Source organism: Oncorhynchus kisutch, linkage group LG17 (genome assembly GCF_002021735.2).
Source record: "Oncorhynchus kisutch isolate 150728-3 linkage group LG17, Okis_V2, whole genome shotgun sequence".
NCBI lineage: Eukaryota > Metazoa > Chordata > Actinopteri > Salmoniformes > Salmonidae > Oncorhynchus > Oncorhynchus kisutch.
Window position 1 is genome coordinate 21,798,589 of NC_034190.2, and position 14,402 is coordinate 21,812,990.

Consider the following 14,402-nt stretch of genomic DNA (forward strand, 5'->3'; position numbering starts at 1 on the left):
CCACTCTGGGCGCACAGGGGGAAGAGAGCGAATGTGCAGCCTAGTCTCAGACTAGAAGTAACATAGTAAACGTAAATAAGGCACACTCAAAATAATAATGTTACCTTTAGTATACTTACATAAGACAGGTTACTTAAGGCAAAAAATATATAACACAAACATCTACCAACCAAAAGATTGCGTGTTTGAATTTCATCACAGACAATTTGGAATTTGTAACATCATACAAATGTAAATGTATAACTTGTACAAAATTGATGGTGGACATCCGCAAATTAATACATATACGAAATGTAACATACTAATTTGGGTACTCCGAATTTACGTTTACTATGTTACGTCTACCTCTGAGTTCAGGTTGCAGCGTACACAGTAGATCTAAATAGTCTACAAAGCAGCAAGCAAGGCAGGAGCTTTATGGAGAACAGACGACTGTGATTGACCAATGGAAAAGAGAAACATGCATATCCAATTTATCAGGTGCAGGAAAGAAGAACGTCAAGGGAAAAAGGAATGTCGGCAACTCTGGTAGACTGCTCCTATGGTGATTTAATCAGACGCACAACAAAGACAGAAATATCTAAATATCTTCGGATCAAAACGCTGTCTTTTTTGTGCGTCTGATTACATCGACATGGGAGCATAGCAGAGTTGCGGACATTAGTGTTTTCTTTGATTGACCAGTGGGCCAGGTGTGAATGTTTTGAAGCCGTGTCTAGTCATTCAACCAGTTTGAATAGGCCACCGTGACAATATTTTGGAACCTTGTGTAGCCTGTATGCTCACACATTTAGAACATGTGAATTATAGGTTATCTATGTTCTTACACTATTGTAAATAAGGTTACTAAATTAAATACATATATTTTAAACGCTGCAAATTTAAATTAGGCTATGTCGGGTCTAAAAGTAATCGGATTACATTACTCATTTTGAGTCATTCAAAAGATAACGTTACTAATTACTTTATTTCATGTAAACCTAACTGTAATCATTAAGGGAATCATTTTTTTAAGTAATCCGCCCAACCCTGTGTATGAATGCGTTTGTGTGTGTGTGAGAGAGGCGGGGAACAGCCAGTGGGTGCCTATTCCGGGCTGCAGGGGGCATCCTCGCCTCGCCCGCCAGAGGAGATCCCCCCCCGCCTAACACACACACACCCCTTCTGCCAGACTCTCCCAGGCCGAGCGGCGTCGCCATAATAAGGAACATCCTGCTTTCGACAGAGAGGGGGAGGATAGAGCTGAGGTCTGGCATCTCCCGGTAGTAGGCTATATCTACCAGGTCTTGAACACTAAAGGGTCCAACAGAGGGGGACAAAATAATAGAAAGAAAAGGGCTTCCGTCGTAGGAAGAAGGAATCTCCACTCGTTTTATGCCTGGTACCATTACCGGAGAAGGACACACGCCGGTTTAGTGTTTTACCGATACGGATTAATAACACGCCAGACGGATGTTCGCGAGGAGGGGCGGTGCACTCTGAAGTTAGAGACTACTGCCTACCGAGAGAAGCGCTTGTTCCCCCGTGAAGGTTCGCGCCCCCCAGCCACAGCATGAAGCTGCCGCCTTGTCTGATGACGATACTCGCGGCGCTGCTCGCTCACTCCGCGCTGGTAAGGGTCTGCCGGGTCCTTTGTATTCTATTGTTCCATTTCTACCGATGTATCATGTCGCAACGTGGTCCGGGATTTAGGGTTGCATAGCATAGGCCATAGGGTATTGATAAACTATATCTTTGGTGTGTGTGCGTGCCGGCCTGTGTGTGTTGCTCGTGGATAATGAGGCAGCAGTAGCAGTGTGTGTCTGCTACTTGGTGATCGGTAGTAAATATTGGACTCGACCCACATTTGGTCGCGAGCCGCCCGTGACTCCCGTGTCTGGCTCGCGGCCCCAGACTCTGCCCGGGTCTTTGTGTCTCAGAGACGGGGGTATTTTTTTTTAGAAAGGCCTCGCGAATTAGACGCCAAAGAGCAGTTAACCGAATAAAGACCCGTAATAACCTCAATTAGAAGGGACCCACTAATTACACACACACACACACACACACACAGAACTCAGGAGTTGTGTGCGTAATTAGTGGGTCCGTTCTAATTTAGGTTATTACGGGTCTTTATTCGGTTAACTGCTCTGTGGCGTCTGATTCGCGAACTCACTTACACCCCGGGTAATTAAGCTCGAGTCCGTAGGCCTACAGCGGCGAGGGGACATGATGGGGTGTTCGATCTGCTGCCCGGTTGACCTCTTTATGTGCGTGCGTCTATTTCCGAGGCGGAGGTGAGAGCTAACGAGGCCTGTCCGGAAAACGCAGGGGCTGCTCTGGTAACCGGAGGGTGTGTGTGTGTGTGGTGAAGAAGGGGTGGGCTGTAGGAAACGCGATGCGGTGCGCAAGGGATGGGAATGATGTCATCGGGAATCGCGAGGCGAACTGATTAGGAATGCGCACGTCTCCCGGAACCAACCGGTGCGTCACGCGCATTCAGCACCCCCTCACCAGCCGGTACCAATTTATCCTCCATACCGGGAGAAGTCGTTCGTTGTGCTCTTAGTATGATAACACAATTCTTCAAATAGCCTACAGCCTGTATACAGTCCATCTTGGATGCAAAAGTGCTATTGCCTTAAAATGGTAAAACACATAATGCCTAAAATATCCTCCAATTTAGTTTTTTTTATGTAACTTGACAAGTCAGTTAAGAACATTCTTATTTACAATGATGGCCTACCCAAACCCGGCCAAACCCTAACCCGGATTGTACACCACCATATGGGACTCCCAATCACAGCCGGTTGTGATACAGCCTTGAATCGAACCAGGGTCTGTAGTGACACCTCTAGCACTGAGATGCAGTGCCTAAGACCACTGTGCCACTTGGGAGCATTAAAAGGGGACAGTCTGTACTTTTCCTCTTATTCACTATGTGATCTTGGATTCATTTTGGTGGAGTAGAGCTCAAACTACAAGTTTGACTTCGCTGTCCAACAAGTCTTGGACGGCGCTGTATGTGATAACGTGTGAATCCCTTATATTTCCCCGGCTCTACAGTAGCCTATTTGATGGGAGTGTTTAGTTGGCCTGGTGCTCGGAGCTGAATGACCAGGCCGGTACCACTGGCTGCCATAGCCTTATGCAGGCCGCACACATACGATTAACTGTGTCAGTCGGTGCTGTTGGCGGCCTAGCTCCCTCTAATCTGACCCTGATGACACACACACACACACATACACACACACGGTGGCAGGTGTGTTTCTCATGCTGGCACAGGCCACATCACACATACATCAGTGATCTCAGCTATGCGCAGGATAGGGCTCTCAACAGGATAGGGCTCTCAACAGGATAGGGCTCTCAACAGGATAGGGCTCTCAACTGTGATTTCAGTCTACACAAATGGAGGTATGGAGCTCTGTTTGCGTGACGTTCCAAAACTTAATCCACACAAAAATACGTAGATCCATAGGATCTGTTGCATAGACTGTGTAGAGTCCTCAACCCAAGAAAGCCCTGCCCTGGGGACAGTCACACACACACACACACACACACACACACTCTTCAAAGGCACACACACATCAAAGGCACACAACACAGATTGGCTTACTTGCCCAGATCTTTTGCTGCCTCCAGTGAATGACTGGCCATGTGTGTGTCCTGGTTCAATCCTTAGTGGATGGTCTGCATTGGTATTTATTTCCTGTGATATGAGGCCATGATGTAATTTCCTGCCGTGTAAATTTAGATGAAGCGTGATTTTCCCACAGACATCTGCTGCATCCCACAACGACCTTGTGTGTGTGTGTGTCTGCCTGTCTTTTCCTGCCAGGGTTTGTGTGCTAGCTCTTCTTGTGGTGTGTATGAAATGAGAGAGAGCTTTTATGTAGTGTATGTGTGTGTGTGTGTGTGTGTGTGTGAGAAGAGTGGTGTTTTTGAGGATCATGTTTGGTTCGTGCAATGAATCAGTTTCTTGTGCCTGAAATGGTAGACCAAGCCCCCTCCCACCAAACCAAAGGACGGCGGGAGGGAGAAAATAGTGTGAGAGAGAGGGGGATAGAGAGAGAATGTGGAATGTGAGAGGCAATTTGACACAGGAAGTGGGTCCTTCTCACTCCTTTAGAGGACAGACTCTACCACACACATCGATCTGTATAGAGGCACACATACACAGATGGGTATGGACACAGATAACAGCATGAACTCACATACAGTATATCGTGTGTAATAATACCTATACTACACTATGTAGCCTAGGATACTTTTTTCAGGGTTGTGGCCAGTTCCACTGCAGTAGTAGGAAATGAAACCGCTCTCAGCTCATATCCAGAGCTCTGTTATACCCTACAGTAGGTCTGTACGTGTGTAGGCTTACAGTAGGTCTGTGTTGGCCTGAAGCTAAGATCACAGATGCTGAGATGCGATAGTCCGCCCCCCCCCATTGTGACATAGCTACACGGCTCTGAGGCCACCACCTGCGAGAGGCGCACAGCCCCAACACACACCTCCCCACAATTCCCAACCAACGCGTCTCTGGTACGTGTCCTCTGTTCATTTGAATGTGTTGACTGCTGGAGAAATTCCTTGAGCTGAGCTGAGAATTCAAAGTATGAATGAATGCCAACGGTCCAATATTGTAGAACACTGCTGTCCACACGCGGACATGTTTGGTACTCTGATAGACCCTTAAGTATTGAGCATGGCATGATAACAAGCAGTGTAGTGATGATGTCTCAACCCTACCCCCTACCCCTCGGCTCCCCTTACCTCTATTGTACTAGTGTTCAGTGATGGGACATAGCCGTGAAAAGGTGGAACCAGTGTTTCCCCTCGCTCTCCTGAGGGACAACCATACAGACAAGCCGCATCTTTGTTCCAGCCCTGCACTGACCTGACACACCTGAATCAAATAACCAAAGGTTTTGTTGAGTCAGGTGTGCTAGTGCAGGGCTAAAACAAAAAGGTGGACTGTCTGGTGGTCCCCCAGGTCCAGAAGAAACACCTTTCATAATGCGTCTCTACCCTCCAACATGCTTAGTGGAGGTATGACATCACCAGGGTACCCACACCTAGCCTGTCATCTTCAGATCTCTAAATACTGACAGGGAAGGGGATAGGGTGTGGGGATAGAAGTCGTTTTTTCCCCCCAGGGTCAGTGTTTTCACCTGAGATAGTGACTTATTGCACAAGAGGCAAAATTGCTCCATGTAGGGGCTGCAGTGTAATGTGTGTCTGGTGTCAGATAGGGAGATTCCCATCTCTATCCATCTGCCACTATCTACACACTATCTACTGTATAAGGTGTTCGTGTGTTGGTAGTGTTAATGCTTACAGATGGGCCTATGTAGCAGCTTGAGGTACAGTCAACTACAGTCTTTACTCTTTAGCTCACACACACACAGAACAAACCCTCAGTAATTGGGCAGTACTGCAGACATCCTCACATGCTCATATTCTCAAGAGAAGGTAGAGGGGGATGCACAGGAAGGAAAGAAAAAGGAGGGAGGGAGACATGAATAGAAGGAGAGAATCGACAATGAAGATGAATGGATGGAACGCAAAGTGAGATGTAGAGAGCTGTGAAGAGACCAATAGAGGGAGGGATGGTGGGAGAGAGGGATGGAGAGCGAGGGGGAGGGAGGCCAGTGTAGCTCATTTCCCAGGAGACACTGCTCTACCTGCTCTCCATGGCCGTCACTATGACAACCACACTACTGCTACTGTCACAGCTTTATCTCTCTCCCTCTTTATCTCTCCCTCAACCTCCCTCTCTATCCATATCCCTAGCTTTGTATCTCTCCCTCAACCTCCCTCTCTATCCATATCCTTATCTTTGTATCTCTCCCTCAACCTCCCTCTCTATCCATATCCTTATCTTTCTATCTCTCCCTCAACCTCCCCGTCTATCCATATCCCTATCTTGGTATCTCTCCCTCAACCTCCCTCTTTATCCATATCCCTATCTTTATTTCTCTCTCTCCCTCAACCTCCCTGTGTTTAGTGTGCGTGAGCATTTAACCTCCCTCTCTATCCATATCCCTATCTTTGTATCTCTCCCTCAACATCTCTCCCTCAACCTCCCTCTCTATTCATATCCCTATCTTTCTATCTCTCCCTCAACCTCCCTGTCTATTCATATCCCTATCTTTGTATCTCTCCCTCAACCTCCCCGTCTATTCATATCCCTATCTTTGTATCTCTCCCTCAACCTCCCTCTCTATCCATATCCCTATCTTTGTATCTCTCCCTCAACCTCCCTCTCTATTCATATCCCTATCTTTCTATCTCTCCCTCAACCTCCCTGTCTATTCAAATCCCTATCTTTGTATCTCTCCCTCAACCTCCCCGTCTATTCATATCCCTATCTTTGTATCTCTCCCTCAACCTCCCTCTTTATCCATATCACTATCTTTATTTCTGTCTCTCCCTCAACCTCCCTGTGTTTAGTGTGCGTGTGCATTTATGCACATGGAGAGAAACTGTGTGTGTGCATTCTATAACAGGATTGTAAATTAGAGAGCAGCAGCAGCAGCATACTGTCTCCAAAACCACAAAGCATTCTGGGATCTCTGTTTTGGGGCTTCACTATAAATATAAACCAGAAACAGGGCACTCCCTCACATAAACATATAGGTTTTTGTGTGTGTGTGTGATGCATCTTTCACCTCTATTGTTTCTGAGTTGTCTGCTTCTCTTCCTTGCATGTGGGTTTGGAGACGTGCATGTATCCTTCCTCTCCTCTCTTTGCCTCTCTCTCCCTCCATCTCTCTCTCTATCTGTCTCACGTGTTTCCGTAGCGATCATGGTAATTAGGTTACCAAGGAGACCAGATGGGTGTGGTCAGAAATCTGATCCGCCCTGTAGGGAACTCTGAAATTCAGCTTCCCAGCAGGAGCGATAAAGGTAGACTAACATTTGAGATCCCGTTTATGCAGGGCTTCTCAAACTTTTTCAGACCGGGGACAACTTTTGTGCTAGTAAATACATCAGGAACCCCCTCATAATTCAAGTGAGATAAAAATAGCATACAAGGACTTTTACCGGCAGTGCAGGGCCGGATGAACCAAGTCTCGGGCCCTGGAAAGGAACATTTTGAAGGTCCCCCTCTTGGCATCAGAGAGAAAATTTTGCTGTTTTCGAGCTAATTTCCTGCAATTCTACTCTGTTTTGGTAAAAAATCTGAGGGATGGGCCTGGAGAAATGTAACCACTCTCAAATTCATAAACAGGGCTATGGATGCAAGGAATTACCATCCATGACATCAAAATTGTAGTTTTAACCATGTTTTGAGGCTATATAGTGTTTGTTTACATTTACATTGTTTACAAACATTGGAGTAAAACAAACTGATATTTTGGGTTCTGATGGGGTACGACAATTGAACTAAGCTCATGAGGCATTTCTAAGTTATTTTCTTCAAGAATCAATGGGTAAAAATCGATGTAGCAACGAAGGATTCTTGCTTTAAATTCCAGTGCGTTTAGGAAACTAATAGGAGGGGAATAAAAGCAGTGTTAAAGAGTCGCTGAACATGTTGATTGGCACGTGTGTTGTTCTCTTACTCATTAGAAAATCACCATTTCAGTCTTGGAGGTGTTTCCTGACCAACTTTATGGTAGGAATCATCCTATTTACACCGTGTAGTCAATTTTGACACCAGAATAACTGTTTCTGACTCATATCAATTCCACAGGCCGTCTTCAAAGGGATTTGTTGCTTTTTAAAGACAGTCGCTCGTTAAGTTGAAGAATGGATAATTGGTGGAGCAGTGTGGATACCAAATATCCCAATGTACCTCCATGTTGCCCAGGGTTAAGAACATAAATGATCTATGAATAATATTACATCGTAATGTATTTTATTACACATTCTAAACTTATTCCACAGGGCTCTTGGCCGAAATTTGTTTAATCTGTTAGAAATATTCATTTAAATTTTTTAAATGAAAAATGAAATGTAAATTATTATAATTATTTTAAACTTTGAGAACCCCTGGTTTAATGGACAACGGAGATTACACGGTTGACATGTTTTGAGTGTTTTAGTTTGTGGCTCGTGGGGACAACTAGCATTCTTCTAACCTCAGTAACCAATAACATGGATGGATGTGGATGGATCCGTGTGTGTGCGTTAGGCTTGGGCGGTATACCGTGTGTATGTATGTATACACTACCGTTCAAAAGTTTGGTGTCACTTAGAAATGTTCTTGTTTTTGAAAGAAAAGCAAAAAATGTTGTGCATTAAAATAACATCAAATTGTTCAGAAATACAGTGTAGACATCGTTAATGTTGTAAATGACTATTGTAGCTGGAAACGGCAGATTTTTAATGGAATATCTACATAGGCGTACAGAGGCCCTGTGTTCCAATGGCACGTTGTTAGCTAATCCAAGTTTATCATTTTAAAAGGCTAATTGATCATTAGAAAACCCTTTTGCAATTATGTTAGCACAGCTGAAAACTGTTGGTCTGATTAAAGAAGCAATAAAACTAGCCTTCTTTAGACTAGTTGAGTATCTGGAGCATCAGCATTTGTGGGTTCGATTACAGGCTCAAAATGGCCAGAAAAAATGACTTTCTTTTGAAACTCGTCAGTCTATTGTTATACTGAGAAATGAAGGCTATTCCATGCGAGAAATTGCTGAGAAACTGAAGATCTCGTACAACGCTGTGTACTACACCATTCACAGAACAGCGCAAACGGTCTCTAACCAGAATAGAAAGAGGAGTTGGAGGCCCCGGTGCACAACTGAGCAAGAGGACAAGTAAATAAGAGTGTCTAGTTTGAGAAACAGACGCCTCACAAGTCCTCAACTGGTAGCTTCATTAAATAGTACCCGCAAAACCCCAGTCTCAACATCAACAGTGAAGAGGCGACTCCGGGATGCTGGCCTACCGTCAATACTGTTTGAAGTTGTTTTAATATTTGTAGCTACTTTTTAAATAAACACCTGCAGTCAACTTGTGCAATACGTTAGGAGAGAAAAATTCTTTCGCTCTTCATTTCACCTGTCACATAATTCTTCATTTATGACGCTTACCAGTAGTCCCCAGTTACGTGGTGTTTGTTTACAAGCACACATCAACGAGAAACCGGAGCCTTGTGATTCACTCACTGTTGTGCAGCACGCGCCAGGTGATTTAGTTACAGTATGGAATTCACAACTAAATGTTTGCCAGCTAGATCTCTTATAACTATTAAAGCTGCAATATATATAACTTTTTGGGCGACCTGACCAAATTCACAACAAAATGTGAGTTCTAGATCTGTCATTCTCATTGAAAGCAAGTCTAAGAAATGGTAGATCTGTTGTGCTATTTCTATGCTTCCTGTTCTTAAGTTTAGTTTTTTGCATCTTTTACTTTCTGTACTTTCTGTACATATCTACCAGTTGAAAATACAATATATTTGGTTATTGAAAATATATTTCACACCTGTATAGATGGTAAAATGATTCTCTACAATATACATGGCTTGTTTTGTCACATAAACGGAAATGAGGATTTCTGCATATTGCACCTTTTTAAGTTAACTCTAAAATGTGCTAAATGCTCTGCAGTTGGGCTCTTGGTTTGCTAGTTTAGTAGCTAGTTAGCCATCTAGCTAAGTGGTTAGCTTCTTCCAAAATCAAGCTTTGCTTGACAATAGCAGAGGATCCCCTCCTGGCTCAAGAGCTTTGCTGTCTAATATCTGTTTTATGTGTGCAGCAAACTGTGAGTAGCATTTTTTGACTTACTTGTATAACTTTATGAGCTGGGATGTCTGTCCTGAAAATAGTTTAGGTCAGAGACTATAACATTTTTGTAATGCGCTCGTTAATATTTAGTTAGCATTCTTTATGGGATTTTAGATTACAGAGGTTCAGTGGGGTTTGAAAATAGCACCCCTTGTGTTCAGTGCTGGTATTACTGGATATCCCAGTATGGCACAATGTCGGTATGAAGGTATGGCAATCTGGATACCACCCAAGCCATGTGTATGTGTGGCATCCGACCGCAAGGCACTACAGAGGGTAGTGCTTACGGACCAGTACATCACTGGGGTCGAGCTCCCTGCCATCCAGGACCTTTATACCAGGCGGTGTCAGAGGAAGGCCCTAAAAATGGTTAAAGAATCTAGCCACCAAAGTCATAGACTGTTCTCTCTGCTACCGCACGGCAAGCGGTACTGTCTGGAACCAACAGGACCCTGAACAGCTTCTACCCCCAAGCCATAAGACTGGTGAATAGTTAACTCTGTAACTATCTGCATTGACCCTTTTGCACTAACTTTGACTCACCACATACGCTGCTGCTGCTGTTTATGATCTATCCTGTTGCCTTGACACTTTATCCCTACCTGTTAGGGAGGTTACCAGTATTGCGATACTCGTAAGTGTCGTGCCAAGAAGAAGAAAAAGCACAAAGCGGATTTATCTTCTTTAGGAAAACCGCCCGAATGTTGAAAACAAACATCATCATGTTGTCATCCAGAGATGTTTATCTTTCAGGCTGTAGAACACTATCTTACAAACAGCAGGTTTTTAAAGGACCAAAGAGTTTGGTCTACTTTGTGCTTTCTTTTTTTACCATATTGCCATATGTACATATCTACCTCAATTACCTCGTACCCTTGCACATCAACTACCTCGTACCCTTGCACATCAACTACCTCGTACCCTTGCACATCAACTACCTCGTACCCTTGCACATCAACTACCTCGTACCCTTGCACATCAATTACCTCGTACCCTTGCACATCAATTACCTCGTACCCTTGCACATCAACTACCTCGTACCCTTGCACATCAACTACCTCGTACCCTTGCACATCAACTACCTCGTACCCTTGCACATCAACTACCTCGTACCCTTGCACATCAATTACCTCGTACCCTTGCACATCAATTACCTCGTACCCTTGCACATCAATTACCTCGTACCCTTGCACATCAATTACCTCGTACCCTTGCACATCAATTACCTCGTACCCTTGCACATCAATTACCTCGTACCCTTGCACATCAATTACCTCGTACTGGTACTCGTGTATTTAGTCCTCGTTTGATTATTTTTCCATAATTTCTTTTATTTTCTCTCTGCATTGTTGGGAAGGGCCCGTAAGTAAGCATTTCACTGTTAGTCTTGATTTGTGCATGTGTGTGTTGATATGTTGTGGGGTTATGTTGCTTAGACACAGGAAGTGTGTATTTGTAGATCTGGCCTTTGAGCTTTGTCTGAGAAGGGGGGGGGGGGCTTCCTGTGTGTGTTTTTGAATAATTTAGCCGATGTCCCGACAGAGGAGTGAACGAGGTCAGAAGCTCCTGCTACAACCATCTCTTCCCATCCCTCACTCCCCCTCTCCCATCCCTCACTCCCTCTCTCCCATCCCTCACTGCCCCTCTCCCTCCCCATCCCTCCATTTTTACATCTCTACTCGCTATCTCAGAGATTCCCTATCTACATCTTGCTCTCAATCTCTCTCTTAGTACATCTCTCTCCCCTATTTTTCCCTCTCCCTCCTTCCTTACATCTCCCATCCCTCCTTCTTCCTCCATTACTAGAGAAGGATCAGATTTCGACCACAGATGCTCATGTGGAGTTTAACCACAGATGACTGTGTGTAGATGCAAGTATTGCCCATTGTGGCGTCGATGTGACTATATGTAATGTACTGTTCTATAGTGTGTTATAGAGAGTATGTTGTGGGTCACCAGAACATTAGACTAAAGAGGCCTGATCAGGTGGAACCACTGTCTTATCCTCATGAACAACCACCAGACATTCAGCCTCCATCTGTGTCACCACAGAAACAGATCACCCTTAAACAAACAAAAAAAGGTTTTTTTTATATATAGATTTTTCAAAAATCCAAGTGCACCATATTACAATGTAATGTTGTATCTGTATGCGAACTAAGTGTAATGCATTAAGGAAATTCGTGGTTGATTGCTTAATGTCTTAATCAGAATTATTACTGCCTGAATGAAAAAGATCATCCTTGCATATGGACTCAATGTCTGGCATTATAGGGAATAGATTCTGTGCTTCAAAGCAAAGTAAAAACGTAGACGTGTGTGTGTGTGCTAGAACCCCTTGGGTTAACCTTTAAACCCCAGCTCTTTAGATGGTTCTTTCCAAGGCGTTTGCAGCCTGAATGAGCTACTGAAGTTAATGATCGGTGTGTGTGTGTGTGTGTGTGTGTGTGTCTGCATGAGGAGACAGAAATGGATGATACACACACCAGTGGAGGCTGCTGAGGGGAGGACTGCTCATAATAATGGCTGGAACGGAGCAAATGAAATGACATCAAACACGTGGAAACCATGTGGAAACCATGGGGAAACCACATGGAAACCTTGGGGAAACCAAGTGGAAACCATGGGGAAACCATATGGAAACCTTGGGGAAACCAAGTGGAAACCATGTGGAAACCAAGGGTAAACCATGTGGAAACCAAGGGTAAACCATGTGGAAACCATGGGGAAACCATGTGGAAACCAAGGGTAAACCATGTGGAAACCATGTGGAAACCAAGGGTAAACCATGGGGAAACCATGTGGAAACCAAGGGTAAACCATGTGGAAACCAAGGGTAAACCATGTGGAAACCAATGGTAAACCATGTGGAAACCAAGGGTAAACCATGTGGAAACCAAGGGTAAACCATGTGGAAACCAAGGGGAAACCATGTGGAAACCATGTGGAAACCAAGTGGAAACCAAGTGGAAACCATGTGGAAACCAAGTGGAAACCATGTGGAAACCAAGTGGAAACCATATGTTTGATGTATTTGATACCATTCCACTGATTTCGGTCCAGCCATTACCACAAGCCTGTCCTCCCCAATTAAGATGCCACCAACCTCCTGTGACACACACACTGCAAGCATGCATAAATGCCCGAGCTGACAAGGTACAAATCTGTCGTTCTGCCCCTGAACAAGGCATTTAACCCATTGTTCCTAGGTCGTCATTGAAAATAAGAATTTGTTCTTAACTGACTTAACTAGTTAAATAAAGTGTGGGCTGCTCATAGTTTCAGGCTTCCCATACACACCCTCACCCTTTCTGTCTCACCCTCTCTGTCTCACCCTTTTGCTCTCTCTCTGTCTCTTTCTCTGTCTCACCCTCTCTCTCGCTCGCCCCCTCTCTCTCTCTGTCTCTCTCTCTCTGTCTCTCTCTCTGTCTCTCTCTCTGTGTCTCTGTCTCACCAGCAGCAGGTAATTCATTCTTAATCTTTCATCCCAACAGTTCTGGATTACCCCTAATCTCAACCAGCAGGGAGCCAGGCCACAGAGACGTGTGTGTGTGTGTGATTGATATTGTCTTGTCCCTACTGAATGGAGTTGTCATGTGATATGATGATATACTGAGTCCAGACAGACTGACTCACATTCGCCAGACGCACTACATTAAGGAGAGAGGGGGGGGGGGGCATATAGACTCGGAGGGAGAAGTTAGTAGCAGCCAAGTAATGAGGGAGAGAGGAGGAGAGGTAGAGGGAGAGGTGGGTAAAGGGAGAAGGAGATGGGTAGAGAGGAGGAGAGGGAGAGGGAGAGGTGGGTAAAGGGAGAAGGAGATGGGTAGAGAGGAGGAGAGGGAGAGGGAGAGGTGGGTAAAGGTAAAGGGAGAAGGAGATGGGTAGAGAGGAGGAGAGGGAGAGGGAGAGGTGGGTAAAGGGAGAAGGAGATGGGTAGAGGGAGAGGTTAGTAGCAGCCAAGTAATGAGGGAGAGAGGAGGAGAGGTAGAGGGAGAAGGAGAGGGGGAGGAGGAGAGGGAGAGGTGGGTAAAGGGAGAAGGAGATGGGTAGAGAGGAGGAGAGGGAGAGGTGGATAAAGGGAGAAGGAGATGTAGAGGAGAGGTAGAGGGAGAATGAGAGGTACAGTAGGAAGGGTCAGCAGTAGAAAGATAGAGTGGTGGTTAACGGATGTTTATAAAGAGCTTAGTAGAGCTGAGAGGGATTGAATGGACAGAACAACCTGGAAAGGATTAGAGGGGGGGGGGGGGGGGGGGGGGGGGGGGGAGAGAAAGATAAGGGTGCCATAAATGGTGTGGTATTTTATTGTTCATTATTATCTTTTGAGGTGCAGCTAATATTGAAAGTCTCATGAAGACAGACTGTTCATTCATAAATAGTACTTACAATGGCATGGGCTCAGACATGGGTAGCGTTCATTTGGCACTAAACAGGAAAACATTTCAAAAAGAAAATGAGCTTCTCTTATTAGACAAGTTGAGACAGTACCCCTTCCCTTTCAAAACATTTTCTCATGTATTGTGCCAAATGAACACAACCCTGGTAAGAGACTACCAAGAGAAGCATGGCTAACCTAAGAGCACCATTTTAACCCAGTCATAACCTGTTACAATGGTTTTAACGTAGTACACTATGGGAATTCAACGTTAATTGACCAATAGGGATCAGTGTGAGGCACAC

The 14,402-nt window shown here is 44.8% G+C and overlaps 1 protein-coding gene across 1 annotated transcript in view; it reads left to right on the forward strand.

Moving 5' to 3' along the window:
• The first annotated feature begins 1,184 nt into the window (after positions 1 to 1,184).
• The window catches only part of sdc3 (syndecan 3), a 44,860-nt gene continuing 31,642 nt past the window's right edge, over positions 1,185 to 14,402 (forward strand). Inside the window, 1 exon segment of the mRNA XM_031793266.1 lies at positions 1,185 to 1,612. The gene's annotated coding sequence lies outside the window, so the exon portion shown is untranslated.